The following is a 13,458-nucleotide window of genomic DNA, read 5'->3' as shown; positions in this document are numbered from 1 at the left end:
GGGGTTTCACCCCTCATCAGCCAGGCTAGCTTGAATCCAGTGCCATGGGAAGCACGGGACCCACGTCTGGGCATACCCTTCCCACTTAGGGCGACAAAGCAAAAACAACAAGTGATGGACGGAATGCTGAACATTGTCAAACATTCACCCCCAGTACATTGATCTGGGCCTAAATCCATCGTTTTTTTGCTGCCCATGCCATTCCAGTTTGGACCCAGCCATATGCAAATCAGTCTTGACCCTGTTCCCCCATGGGTACAGTCCAGCCCGAACTGCTATGCCAGGTCTTCCCTGGACTGGAAACAAGCATCCTGGGACCGGTTTCGGGGTTTCACCCCTCATCAGCCTGGCTAGCTTGATTCCAGTAGCATGGTGTAGGAAAGTACCATCTTGCCTGGCATGTTACCCCCATTTTTCACTGTATATATGTTGTTTTAGTTGTATGTGTCACTGGGACCCTGGTAACCCAGGGCCCCAGTGCTCATAAGTGTGCCTGAATGTGTTACCTGTGTAGTGACTAACTGTCTCACTGAGGCTCTGCTAATCAGAACCTCAGTGGTTATGCTCTCTCATTTCTTTCCAAATTGTCACTAACAGGCTAGTGACCATTTTTACCAATTTACATTGGCTTACTGGAACACCCTTATAATTCCCTAGTATATGGTACTGAGGTACCCAGGGTATTGGGGTTCCAGGAGATCCCTATGGGCTGCAGCATTTCTTTTGCCACTCATAGGGAGCTCTAACAATTCTTACACAGGCCTGTCACTGCAGCCTGAGTGAAATAACGTCCACGTTATTTCACAGCCATTTTACACTGCACTTAAGTAACTTATAAGTCACCAATATGTCTAACCTTTCCCTGGTAAAGGTTAGGTGCAAAGTTACTTAGTGTGAGGGCACCCTGGCACTAGCCAAGGTGCCTCCACATTGTTCAGAGCCAATTCCCTGAACTTTGTGAGTGCGGAGACACCATTACACGCGTGCACTACATATAGGTCACTACCTATATGTAGCTTCACAATGGTAACTCCGAATATGGCCATGTAACATGTCTATGATCATGGAATTGCCCCCTCTATGCCATCCTGGCATAGTTGGCACAATCCCATGTTCCCAGTGGTCTGTAGCACAGACCCTGGTACTGCCAAACTGCCCTTCCTGGGGTTTCACTGCAGCTGCTGCTGCTGCCAACCCCTCAGACAGGCATCTGCCCTCCTGGGGTCCAGCCAGGCCTGGCCCAGGATGGCAGAACAAAGAACTTCCTCTGAGAGAGGGTGTGACACCCTCTCCCTTTGGAAAATGGTGTGAAGGCAGGGGAGGAGATGTGCCCAATTCTGCATAAGCCAGTCTACACCGGTTCAGGGACCCCTTAGCCCCTGCTCTGGCGCGAAACTGGACAAAGGAAAGGGGAGTGACCACTCCCCTGACCTGCACCTCCCCTGGGAGGTGTCCAGAGCTCCTCCAGTGTGCTCCAGACCTCTGCCATCTTGGAAAACAGAGGTGCTGCTGGCACACTGGACTGCTCTGAGTGGCCAGTGCCACCAGGTGACGTCAGAGACTCCTTGTGATAGGCTCCTTCAGGTGTTGCTAGCCTATCCTCTCTCCTAAGTAGCCAAACCCTCTTTTCTGGCTATTTAGGGTCTCTGTCTCTGGGGAAACTTCAGATAACGAATGCAAGAGCTCATCCGAGTTCCTCTGCATCTCTCTCTTCACCTTTTGCCAAGGAATCGACTGCTGACCGCGCTGGAAGCCTGCAAACCTGCAACATAGTAGCAAAGACGACTACTGCAACTCTGTAACGCTGATCCTGCCGCCTTCTCGACTGTTTTCCTGCTTGTGCATGCTGTGGGGGTAGTCTGCCACCTCTCTGCACCAGAAGCTCTGAAGAAATCTCCCGTGGGTCGACGGAATTTTCCCCCTGCAACCGCAGGCACCAAAAAGCTGCATTACCGGTCCCTTGGGTCTCCTCTCAGCACGACGAGCGAGGTCCCTCGAATCCAGCGACTCTGTCCAAGTGACCCCCACAGTCCAGTGACTCTTCAGTCCAAGTTTGGTGGAGGTAAGTCCTTGCCTCACCTCGCTGGGCTGCATTGCTGGGAACCGTGACTTTTGCAGCTACTCCGGCCTCTGTGCACTTCCGGCGGAAATCCTTTGTACACAGTCCAGCCTGGGTCCACGGCACTCTAACCTGCATTGCACGACCTCCTAAGTTGTTCTCCGGCGACGTGGGACTTCTTTGTGCGACTTCGGGTGAGCACCGTTTCACGCATCCTCGTAGTGCCTGTTTCTGGCACTTCTCCGGGTGCTACCTGCTTCAGAGAGGGCTCCTTGTCTTGCTCGACGTCCCCTCTCTCTGCTGGTCCAATTTGCGACCTCCTGGTCCCTCCTGGGCCTCAGCAGCGTCCAAAAATGCTAACCGCACGATTTGCAGCTAGCAAGGCTTGTTGGCGTTTTTTCGGCGGGAAAACACTTCTGCACGACTCTACACGGCGAGATGGATCCGTCCACCAAAGGGGAAGTCTCTAGCCCTTTTTGTTCCTGCAGAAACCTCAGCTTCTTCTGTCCAGTAGAAGCTTCTTTGCACCCGCAGCTGGCATTTCCTGGGCATTTGCCCATCTCCGACTTGCTTGTGACTTTTGGACTTGGTCCCCTTGTTCAACAGGTACCCTAGATTGGAAATCCACAGTTGTTGCATTGCTGGTTTGTGTCTTTCCTGCATTATTCCTCTAACACGACTTCTTTGTCCTTAGGGGAACTTTAGTGCATTTTGCACTCACTTTTCAGGGTCTTGGGGAGGGTTATTTCTCTAACTCTCACTATTTTCTAATAGTCCCAGCGACCCTCTACAAGGTCACATAGGTTTGGGGTCCATTCGTGGTTCGCATTCCACTTTTGGAGTATATGGTTTGTGTTGCCCCTACCCCTATGTTTCCCCATTGCATCCTATTGTAACTATACATTGTTTGCACTGTTTTCTAAGACTATACTGCATATTTTTGCTATTGTGTATATATATCTTGTGTATATTTCCTATCCTCTCACTGAGGGTACACTCTAAGATACTTTGGCATATTGTCAAAGTATAATTAGTATAACTGTGTATTGTGTTTTCTTATGATATTGTGCATATGACACTAAGTGGTACTGTAGTAGCTTCACACGTCTCCTAGTTCAGCCTAAGCTGCTCTGCTAAGCTACCATTATCTATCAGCCTAAGCTGCTAGACACCCTATACACTAATAAGGGATAACTGGGCCTGGTGCAAGGTGCAAGTACCCCTTGGTACTCACTACAAGCCAGTCCAGCCTCCTACATTGGTTGTGCAGCGGTGGGATAAGTGCTTTGAGACTACTTACCACTCTTGTCATTGTACTTTTCATAAGAGAAAAATATACAAAACAAGGTCAGTGTATATACACATAGCCAAAAAGTTTTGCATTTCCTCTTTTCACTCTTTTCTAAGTGCTGAAAAGTACTTCTAACTTTCTAAAAAGTTCTAAAAAGTTTTAAAAGTTTTTTTTCTCTGTCTTTCTAAAAGCTCTGACAAACTTTTTATCTTTACTATCACTTTAACTCTCTCTAAAAATGTCTGGCACAGGCCAAAGTGTTGATCTGTCCAAACTTGCATATGATCACCTTAGCTGGAAAGGAGCAAGGAGTCTCTGCATAGAGAGAGGTTTGAGTGTAGGGAAGAATCCTTCCTTAGAACTGTTAATTAACATGCTTAGAGTACAGGATAAGGCCATAAGTGCCCCATCTGTTGAAAAAGTAGCTAATGGTTCTCAATCTGATCCAGGGACTCCCCCAGGAAAAGATTCAGGAAAGAAACTTCCTAGCCTGCCCATTACTAGACAGTCTAGCATAGTTGGTAATGATGATGAGCCACACCATATAAATAGTGTTGTCTCACATCATAGCAAAAGCATTTATTCTCACCATACTGGTAGTGATGTTTCTGTTAGCCAAGCTGTTAGGGTGGCTTCTGTAAGGGACAGGTCTCCTTCTGTCCATTCTCACCATACTTCTGTTTCAAAGCATGTCCCTCCCACCCACCCTGATGACAGATTGTTAGAAAGGGAGCTCAATAGATTGAGAGTGGAACAAACCAGACTGAAGCTCAAGAAGCAACAGCTGGATTTGGATAGACAGACTTTAGAAGTAGAGAAGGAGAGACAGAAACTGGGTTTAGAAACCCATGGTGGCAGCAGCAGTATTCCCCATAGTCATCCTGCAAAAGAGCATGATTCCAGGAATCTGCACAAGATAGTTCCCCCTTATAAGGAGGGGGATGACATTAACAAGTGGTTTGCTGCACTTGAGAGGGCCTGTGTTGTACAGGATGTCCCTCAAAGGCAGTGGGCTGCTATCCTATGGCTATCATTTAGTGGAAAAGGTAGGGATAGGCTCCTTACTGTGAAAGAAAATGATGCTAATAATTTCCAAGTTCTTAAGAATGCACTCCTGGATGGTTATGGCTTAACCACTGAACAATACAGGATAAAGTTCAGAGAGACCAAAAAGGAGTCTTCACAAGACTGGGTTGATTTCATTGACCATTCAGTGAAGGCCTTGGAGGGGTGGTTACATGGCAGTAAAGTTACTGATTATGACAGCCTGTATAACTTGATCCTGAGAGAGCATATTCTTAATAATTGTGTGTCTGATTTGTTGCACCAGTACTTGGTGGACTCTGATCTGACCTCTCCCCAAGAATTGGGAAAGAAGGCAGACAAATGGGTCAGAACAAGGGTGAACTGAAAAGTTCATACAGGGGGTGACAAAGATGGCAACAAAAAGAAGGATGGTAAGTCTTCTGACAAGGGTGGGGACAAATCTAAAAATGAGTCTTCATCAGGCCCACAAAAACACTCTGGTGGGGGTGGTGGGCCCAAATCCTCTTTTATTCAGAACAAGGAAAAGAAACCATGGTGCTATTTATGTAAAATAAAAGGCCATTGGACAACAGATCCCAGTTGTCCAAAGAAAGGCACCAAGCCTCCTACCACTACAACCCCTACTGCTACACCTAGTGTCCCTACTAATAGCAGTGGTGGTGGGAGCAAACCTACTAATAGCCAATCCAAGGGAGTAGCTGGGCTCACTATTGGTAACTTAGTTGGGGTTGGCCTTATTAGGGAGGCCACAGAGGCTGTGTTAGTCTCTGAGGGGGCTATTGATTTAGCCACCTTAGTTGCTTGTCCCCTTAATATGGATAAGTACAAGCAGCTACCCCTAATAAATGGTGTTGAGGTTCAGGCCTACAGGGACACTGGTGCCAGTGTGACTATGGTGATTGAGAAACTGGTCCACCCTGAACAACACCTACTTGGTCACCAGTACCAAGTAACCGATGTTCACAACAACACACTTAGCCACCCCACGGCTGTTGTAAATCTCAACTGGGGGGGGGGTTACTGGTCCAAAGAAAGTTGTGGTAGCTTCAGATTTACCTGTAGACTGTCTATTAGGGAATGATTTGGAGACATCAGCTTGGTCAGATGTGGAGTTGGAGGCCCATGCAGCAATGCTGGGCATCCCAGGGCATATTTTTGCTTTGACAAGGGCTCAGGCCAAAAAGCAAAAAGGACAGGGAAGCTTGGATCCTGGAACAATGGACCAAGTGCTCCCTAAAGCTAGGGCTAGTAGAAGCAAACCACTTCCTACTATCCCTCCCTCTACAGTGGATTCTACTTCTGAGGAAGAAGAATTCCCTCCCTGTGCAGAACCTACACCAGAGGAGCTGGAAGCAGACACTGCTGAGCTTTTGGGTGAAGGGGGGCCTGCCAGAGAGGAGCTGAGTGTGGCACAGCAAACCTGTCCCACATTAGAGGGTCTCAGACAGCAAGCTGTCAAACAGGCTAATGGGGATGTCAGTGACTCTCACAGAGTTTACTGGGAGGACAACCTCTTGTACACTGAGCATAGGGATCCTAAACCTGGAGCTGCCAGGAGATTAGTGATTCCTCAGGAGTACAGAAAGTTCCTCCTAACACTGGCACATGACATTCCCTTAGCTGGGCATCTAGGACAAATGAAAACTTGGGACAGGCTTGTTCCCCTGTTTCATTGGCCTAGAATGTCTGAGGACACAAAGGAATTTTGTAAGTCCTGTGAAACCTGTCAAGCCAGTGGCAAGACAGGTGGCACCCCAAAGGCACCCCTTATTCCACTGCCTGTGGTTGGGGTTCCCTTTGAAAGGGTAGGGGTTGACATAGTTGGCCCCCTTGACCCTCCTACTGCTTCAGGCAATAGATTTATCTTGGTGGTAGTGGACCATGCCACAAGATATCCTGAAGCTATTCCTTTAAGGACCACTACAGCACCTGCAGTGGCAAAGGCCCTCCTGGGAATATTTTCCAGGATGGGCTTCCCAAAGGAAGTAGTATCAGACAGGGGAAGCAATTTCATGTCTGCATACTTAAAGGCCATGTGGAAGGAGTGTGGTGTAACTTACAAGTTCACAACACCCTATCATTCACAAACAAATGGACTGGTGGAGAGATTTAATAAAACTCTCAAAGGCATGATTATGGGTCTCCCTGAAAAACTCCGCAGGAGATGGGATATCCTTCTACCATGCCTCCTTTTTGCCTACAGGGAGGTACCCCAGAAAGGAGTGGGCTTCCGCCCCTTTGAACTTCTTTTTGGACACCCTGTTAGGGGTCCACTCACACTTGTAAAGGAGGGTTGGGAACAACCTTTAAAAGCTCCTAAGCAGGATATTGTGGATTATGTACTTGGCCTCAGATCAAGGATGGCTGAGTACATGAAAAAGGCCAGTAAAAACCTTCAGGCCAGCCAAGAGCTCCAGAAGCAATGGCATGATCAGAAGGCTGTTTTGGTTCAGTACCAACCAGGGCAGAAAGTGTGGGTCTTGGAGCCTGTGGCCCCAAGAGCACTCCAAGATAAATGGAGTGGTCCCCACACAATTGTTGAAAAGAAGGGAGAAGTCACCTATTTAGTTGACTTAGGCACTGCCAGGAGACCCCTTAGGGTGCTCCATGTCAACCGCCTGAAACCCTACTATGACAGGGCTGATCTCACCCTGCTCATGGCAACTGATGAGGGACAGGAAGAAGACAGTGATCCTCTACCTGATCTCTTCTCTTCCACAGAACAAGATGCTCTTGTGGAAGGTGTAGTTTTGGCTGATTGTCTTACTGCTGAGCAGAAAGACAATTGCATAAATCTCCTAGATCAATTCTCTGAACTCTTCTCTACTGTGCCAGGTACCACTTCTTGGTGTGAGCACACTATAGATACTGGAGACAGTTTACCTGTCAAAAGTAAGATCTATAGGCAGCCTGACCATGTCAGGGACTGCATAAAGCAAGAGGTCCAGAAAATGTTAGAACTAGGAGTGGTTGAGCACTCTGACAGTCCATGGGCTTCTCCTGTGGTACTGGTACCAAAACCCCATTCCAAAGATGGAAAGAAGGAAATGCGGTTTTGTGTAGACTATAGAGGTCTCAACTTGGTAACCAAAACTGATGCTCACCCTATACCCAGGGCAGATGAGCTCATAGATACACTGGCATCTGCCAAGTATCTAAGCACTTTTGACTTGACTGCAGGGTATTGGCAGATCAAATTGTCAGAAGATGCTAAACCTAAGACTGCATTTTCAACCATTGGAGGACATTACCAGTTTACTGTAATGCCTTTTGGTTTGAAAAATGCACCTGCCACTTTTCAGAGGTTGGTGAACACAGTCCTGCAAGGGCTGGAAGCTTTCAGTGCAGCATATTTGGACGATATAGCTGTCTTTAGCGCCAGCTGGGATGATCACCTGGTCCACCTATGGAAAGTTTTGGAGGCCCTGCAAAAGGCAGGCCTCACTATCAAGGCTTCAAAGTGCCAGATAGGGCAGGGTAAGGTGGTTTATCTGGGACACCTTGTTGGTGGGGAACAGATTGCACCACTACAGGGGAAAATCCAAACAATTATTGATTGGGTTCCCCCTACTACACAGACTCAGGTGAGAGCCTTCCTAGGCCTCACTGGGTATTACAGGAGGTTCATTAAGAACTATGGCTCCATTGCAGCCCCTCTTAATGACCTCACATCCAAGAAAATGCCTAAAAAGGTATTATGGACAGCAAACTGTCAGAAAGCTTTTGAGGAGCTGAAGCAGGCCATGTGCTCTGCACCTGTCCTGAAAAGCCCTTGTTACTCTAAAAAATTCTATGTCCAAACTGATGCATCTGAATTAGGAGTAGGGGCAGTCCTATCACAACTTAATTCTGAGGGCCAGGATCAACCTGTTGCTTTTATTAGTAGGAGGTTGACCCCTAGAGAAAAGCGTTGGTCTGCCATTGAGAGGGAGGCCTTTGCTGTGGTCTGGGCACTGAAGAAGTTGAGGCCATACCTGTTTGGCACTCACTTCATTGTTCAGACAGACCACAAACCTCTACTTTGGCTAAAACAAATGAAAGGTGAAAATCCTAAATTGTTGAGGTGGTCCATATCCCTACAGGGAATGGACTATACAGTGGAACATAGACCTGGGAGTAGCCACTCCAATGCAGATGGACTCTCCAGATATTTCCACTTAGACAATGAAGACTCATCAGGTCATGGCTAGTCTTATTGTCCTTCGTTTGGGGGGGGGTTGTGTAGGAAAGTACCATCTTGCCTGGCATGTTACCCCCATTTTTCACTGTATATATGTTGTTTTAGTTGTATGTGTCACTGGGACCCTGGTAACCCAGGGCCCCAGTGCTCATAAGTGTGCCTGAATGTGTTACCTGTGTAGTGACTAACTGTCTCACTGAGGCTCTGCTAATCAGAACCTCAGTGGTTATGCTCTCTCATTTCTTTCCAAATTGTCACTAACAGGCTAGTGACCATTTTTACCAATTTACATTGGCTTACTGGAACACCCTTATAATTCCCTAGTATATGGTACTGAGGTACCCAGGGTATTGGGGTTCCAGGAGATCCCTATGGGCTGCAGCATTTCTTTTGCCACTCATAGGGAGCTCTAACAATTCTTACACAGGCCTGCAACTGCAGCCTGAGTGAAATAACGTCCACGTTATTTCACAGCCATTTTACACTGCACTTAAGTAACTTATAAGTCACCTATATGTCTAACCTTTACCTGGTAAAGGTTAGGTGCAAAGTTACTTAGTGTGAGGGCACCCTGGCACTAGCCAAGGTGCCCCCACATTGTTCAGAGCCAATTCCCTGAACTTTGTGAGTGCGGGGACACCATTACACGCGTGCACTACATATAGGTCACTACCTATATGTAGCTTCACAATGGTAACTCCGAATATGGCCATGTAACATATCTATGATCATGGAATTGCCCCCTCTATGCCATCCTGGCATAGTTGGCACAATCCCATGATCCCAGTGGTCTGTAGCACAGACCCTGGTACTGCCAAACTGCCCTTCCTGGGGTTTCACTGCAGCTGCTGCTGCTGCTGCTGCCAACCCCTCAGACAGGCATCTGCCCTCCTGGGGTCCAGCCAGGCCTGGCCCAGGATGGCAGAACAAAGAACTTCCTCTGAGAGAGGGTGTGACACCCTCTTCCTTTGGAAAATGGTGTGAAGGCAGGGGAGGAGTAGCCTCCCCCAGCCTCTGGAAATGCTTTGTTGGGCACAGATGTGCCCAATTCTGCATAAGCCAGTCTACACCGGTTCAGGGACCCCTTAGCCCCTGCTCTGGCGCGAAACTGGACAAAGGAAAGGGGAGTGACCACTCCCCTGACCTGCACCTCCCCTGGGAGGTGTCCAGAGCTCCTCCAGTGTGCTCCAGACCTCTGCCATCTTGGAAACAGAGGTGCTGCTGGCACACTGGACTGCTCTGAGTGGCCAGTGCCACCAAGTGACGTCAGAGACTCCTTGTGATAGGCTCCTTCAGGTGTTGCTAGCCTATCCTCTCTCCTAAGTAGCCAAACCCTCTTTTCTGGCTATTTAGGGTCTCTGTCTCTGGGGAAACTTCAGATAACGAATGCAAGAGCTCATCCGAGTTCCTCTGCATCTCTCTCTTCACCTTCTGCCAAGGAATCGACTGCTGACCGCGCTGGAAGCCTGCAAACCTGCAACATAGTAGCAAAGACGACTACTGCAACTCTGTAACGCTGATCCTGCCGCCTTCTCGACTGTTTTCCTGCTTGTGCATGCTGTGGGGGTAGTCTGCCTCCTCTCTGCACCAGAAGCTCCGAAGAAATCTCCCGTGGGTCGACGGAATCTTCCCCCTGCAACCGCAGGCACCAAAAAGCTGCATTACCGGTCCCTTGGGTCTCCTCTCAGCATGACGAGCGAGGTCCCTCGAATCCAGCGACTCTGTCCAAGTGACCCCCACAGTCCAGTGACTCTTCAGTCCAAGTTTGGTGGAGGTAAGTCCTTGCCTCACCTCGCTGGGCTGCATTGCTGGGAAACTTGACTTTTGCAGCTACTCCGGCCTCCGTGCACTTCCGGCGGAAATCCTTTGTACACAGTCCAGCCTGGGTCCACGGCACTCTAACCTGCATTGCACGACCTCCTAAGTTGTTCTCCGGCGACGTGGGACTTCTTTGTGCGACTTCGGGTGAGCACCGTTTCACGCATCCTTGTAGTGCCTGTTTCTGGCACTTCTCCGGGTGCTACCTGCTTCCGAGAGGGCTCCTTGTCTTGCTCGACGACCCCTCTCTCTGCTGGTCCAATTTGCGACCTCCTGGTCCCTCCTGGGCCTCAGCAGCGTCCAAAAATGCTAACCGCACGATTTGCAGCTAGCAAGGCTTGTTGGCGTTCTTTCGGCGGGAAAACACTTCTGCACGACTCTCCACGGCGAGATGGATCCGTCCACCAAAGGGGAAGTCTCTAGCCCTTTTCGTTCCTGCAGAAACCTCAGCTTCTTCTGTCCAGTAGAAGCTTCTTTGCACCCGCAGCTGGCATTTCCTGGGCATTTGCCCATCTCCGACTTGCTTGTGACTTTTGGACTTGGTCCCCTTGTTCCACAGGTACCCTAGATTGGAAATCCACAGTTGTTGCATTGCTGGTTTTTGTCTTTCCTGCATTATTCCTCTAACACGACTTCTTTGTCCTTGGGGGAACTTTAGTGCACTTTGCACTCACTTTTCAGGGTCTTGGGGAGGGTTATTTCTCTAACTCTCACTATTTTCTAATAGTCCCAGCGACCCTCTACAAGGTCACATAGGTTTGGGGTCCATTCGTGGTTCGCATTCCACTTTTGGAGTATATGGTTTGTGTTGCCCCTACCCCTATGTTTCCCCATTGCATCCTATTGTAACTATACATTGTTTGCACTGTTTTCTAAGACTATACTGCATATTTTTGCTATTGTGTATATATATCTTGTGTATATTTCCTATCCTCTCACTGAGGGTACACTCTAAGATACTTTGGCATATTGTCAAAGTATAATTAGTATAACTGTGTATTGTGTTTTCTTATGATATTGTGCATATGACACTAAGTGGTACTGTAGTAGCTTCACACGTCTCCTAGTTCAGCCTAAGCTGCTCTGCTAAGCTACCATTATCTATCAGCCTAAGCTGCTAGACACCCTATACACTAATAAGGGATAACTGGGCCTGGTGCAAGGTGCAAGTACCCCTTGGTACTCACTACAAGCCAGTCCAGCCTCCTACATTGGTTGTGCAGCGGTGGGATAAGTGCTTTGAGACTACTTACCACTCTTGTCATTGTACTTTTCATAAGAGAAAAATATACAAAACAAGGTCAGTGTATATACACATAGCCAAAAAGTTTTGCATTTCCTCTTTTCACTCTTTTCTAAGTGCTGAAAAGTACTTCTAACTTTCTAAAAAGTTCTAAAAAGTTTTAAAAGTTTTTTTTCTCTGTCTTTCTAAAAGCTCTGACAAACTTTTTATCTTTACTATCACTTTAACTCTCTCTAAAAATGTCTGGCACAGGCCAAAGTGTTGATCTGTCCAAACTTGCATATGATCACCTTAGCTGGAAAGGAGCAAGGAGTCTCTGCATAGAGAGAGGTTTGAGTGTAGGGAAGAATCCTTCCTTAGAACTGTTAATTAACATGCTTAGAGTACAGGATAAGGCCATAAGTGCCCCATCTGTTGAAAAAGTAGCTAATGGTTCTCAATCTGATCCAGGGACTCCCCCAGGAAAAGATTCAGGAAAGAAACTTCCTAGCCTGCCCATTACTAGACAGTCTAGCATAGTTGGTAATGATGATGAGCCACACCATATAAATAGTGTTGTCTCACATCAAAGCAAAAGCATTTATTCTCACCATACTGGTAGTGATGTTTCTGTTAGCCAAGCTGTTAGGGTGGCTTCTGTAAGGGACAGGTCTCCTTCTGTCCATTCTCACCATACTTCTGTTTCAAAGCATGTCTCTGCCACCCACCCTGATGACAGATTGTTAGAAAGGGAGCTCAATAGATTGAGAGTGGAACAAACCAGACTGAAGCTCAAGAAGCAACAGCTGGATTTGGATAGACAGACTTTAGAAGTAGAGAAGGAGAGACAGAAACTGGGTTTAGAAACCCATGGTGGCAGCAGCAGTATTCCCCATAGTCATCCTGCAAAAGAGCATGATTCCAGGAATCTGCACAAGATAGTTCCCCCTTATAAGGAGGGGGATGACATTAACAAGTGGTTTGCTGCACTTGAGAGGGCCTGTGTTGTACAGGATGTCCCTCAAAGGCAGTGGGCTGCTATCCTATGGCTATCATTTAGTGGAAAAGGTAGGGATAGGCTCCTTACTGTGAAAGAAAATGATGCTAATAATTTCCAAGTTCTTAAGAATGCACTCCTGGATGGTTATGGCTTAACCACTGAACAATACAGGATAAAGTTCAGAGAGACCAAAAAGGAGTCTTCACAAGACTGGGTTGATTTCATTGACCATTCAGTGAAGGCCTTGGAGGAGTGGTTACATGGCAGTAAAGTTACTGATTATGACAGCCTGTATAACTTGATCCTGAGAGAGCATATTCTTAATAATTGTGTGTCTGATTTGTTGCACCAGTACTTGGTGGACTCTGATCTGACCTCTCCCCAAGAATTGGGAAAGAAGGCAGACAAATGGGTCAGAACAAGGGTGAACTGAAAAGTTCATACAGGGGGTGACAAAGATGGCAACAAAAAGAAGGATGGTAAGTCTTCTGACAAGGGTGGGGACAAATCTAAAAATGAGTCTTTATCAGGCCCACAAAAACACTCTGGTGGGGGTGGTGGGCCCAAATCCTCTTTTAATCAGAACAAGGAAAAGAAACCATGGTGCTATTTATGTAAAATAAAAGGCCATTGGACAACAGATCCCAGTTGTCCAAAGAAAGGCACCAAGCCTCCTACCACTACAACCCCTACTGCTACACCTAGTGTCCCTACTAATAGCAGTGGTGGTGGGAGCAAACCTACTAATAGCCAATCCAAGGGAGTAGCTGGGCTCACTATTGGTAACTTAGTTGGGGTTGGCCTTATTAGGGAGGCCACAGAGGCTGTGTTAGTCTCTGAG

Source organism: Pleurodeles waltl, chromosome 11, assembly GCF_031143425.1.
Source record: "Pleurodeles waltl isolate 20211129_DDA chromosome 11, aPleWal1.hap1.20221129, whole genome shotgun sequence".
NCBI lineage: Eukaryota > Metazoa > Chordata > Amphibia > Caudata > Salamandridae > Pleurodeles > Pleurodeles waltl.
The sequence above is the reverse complement of the archived record's forward strand: the minus strand, read 5'-3'. Positions refer to the sequence as shown.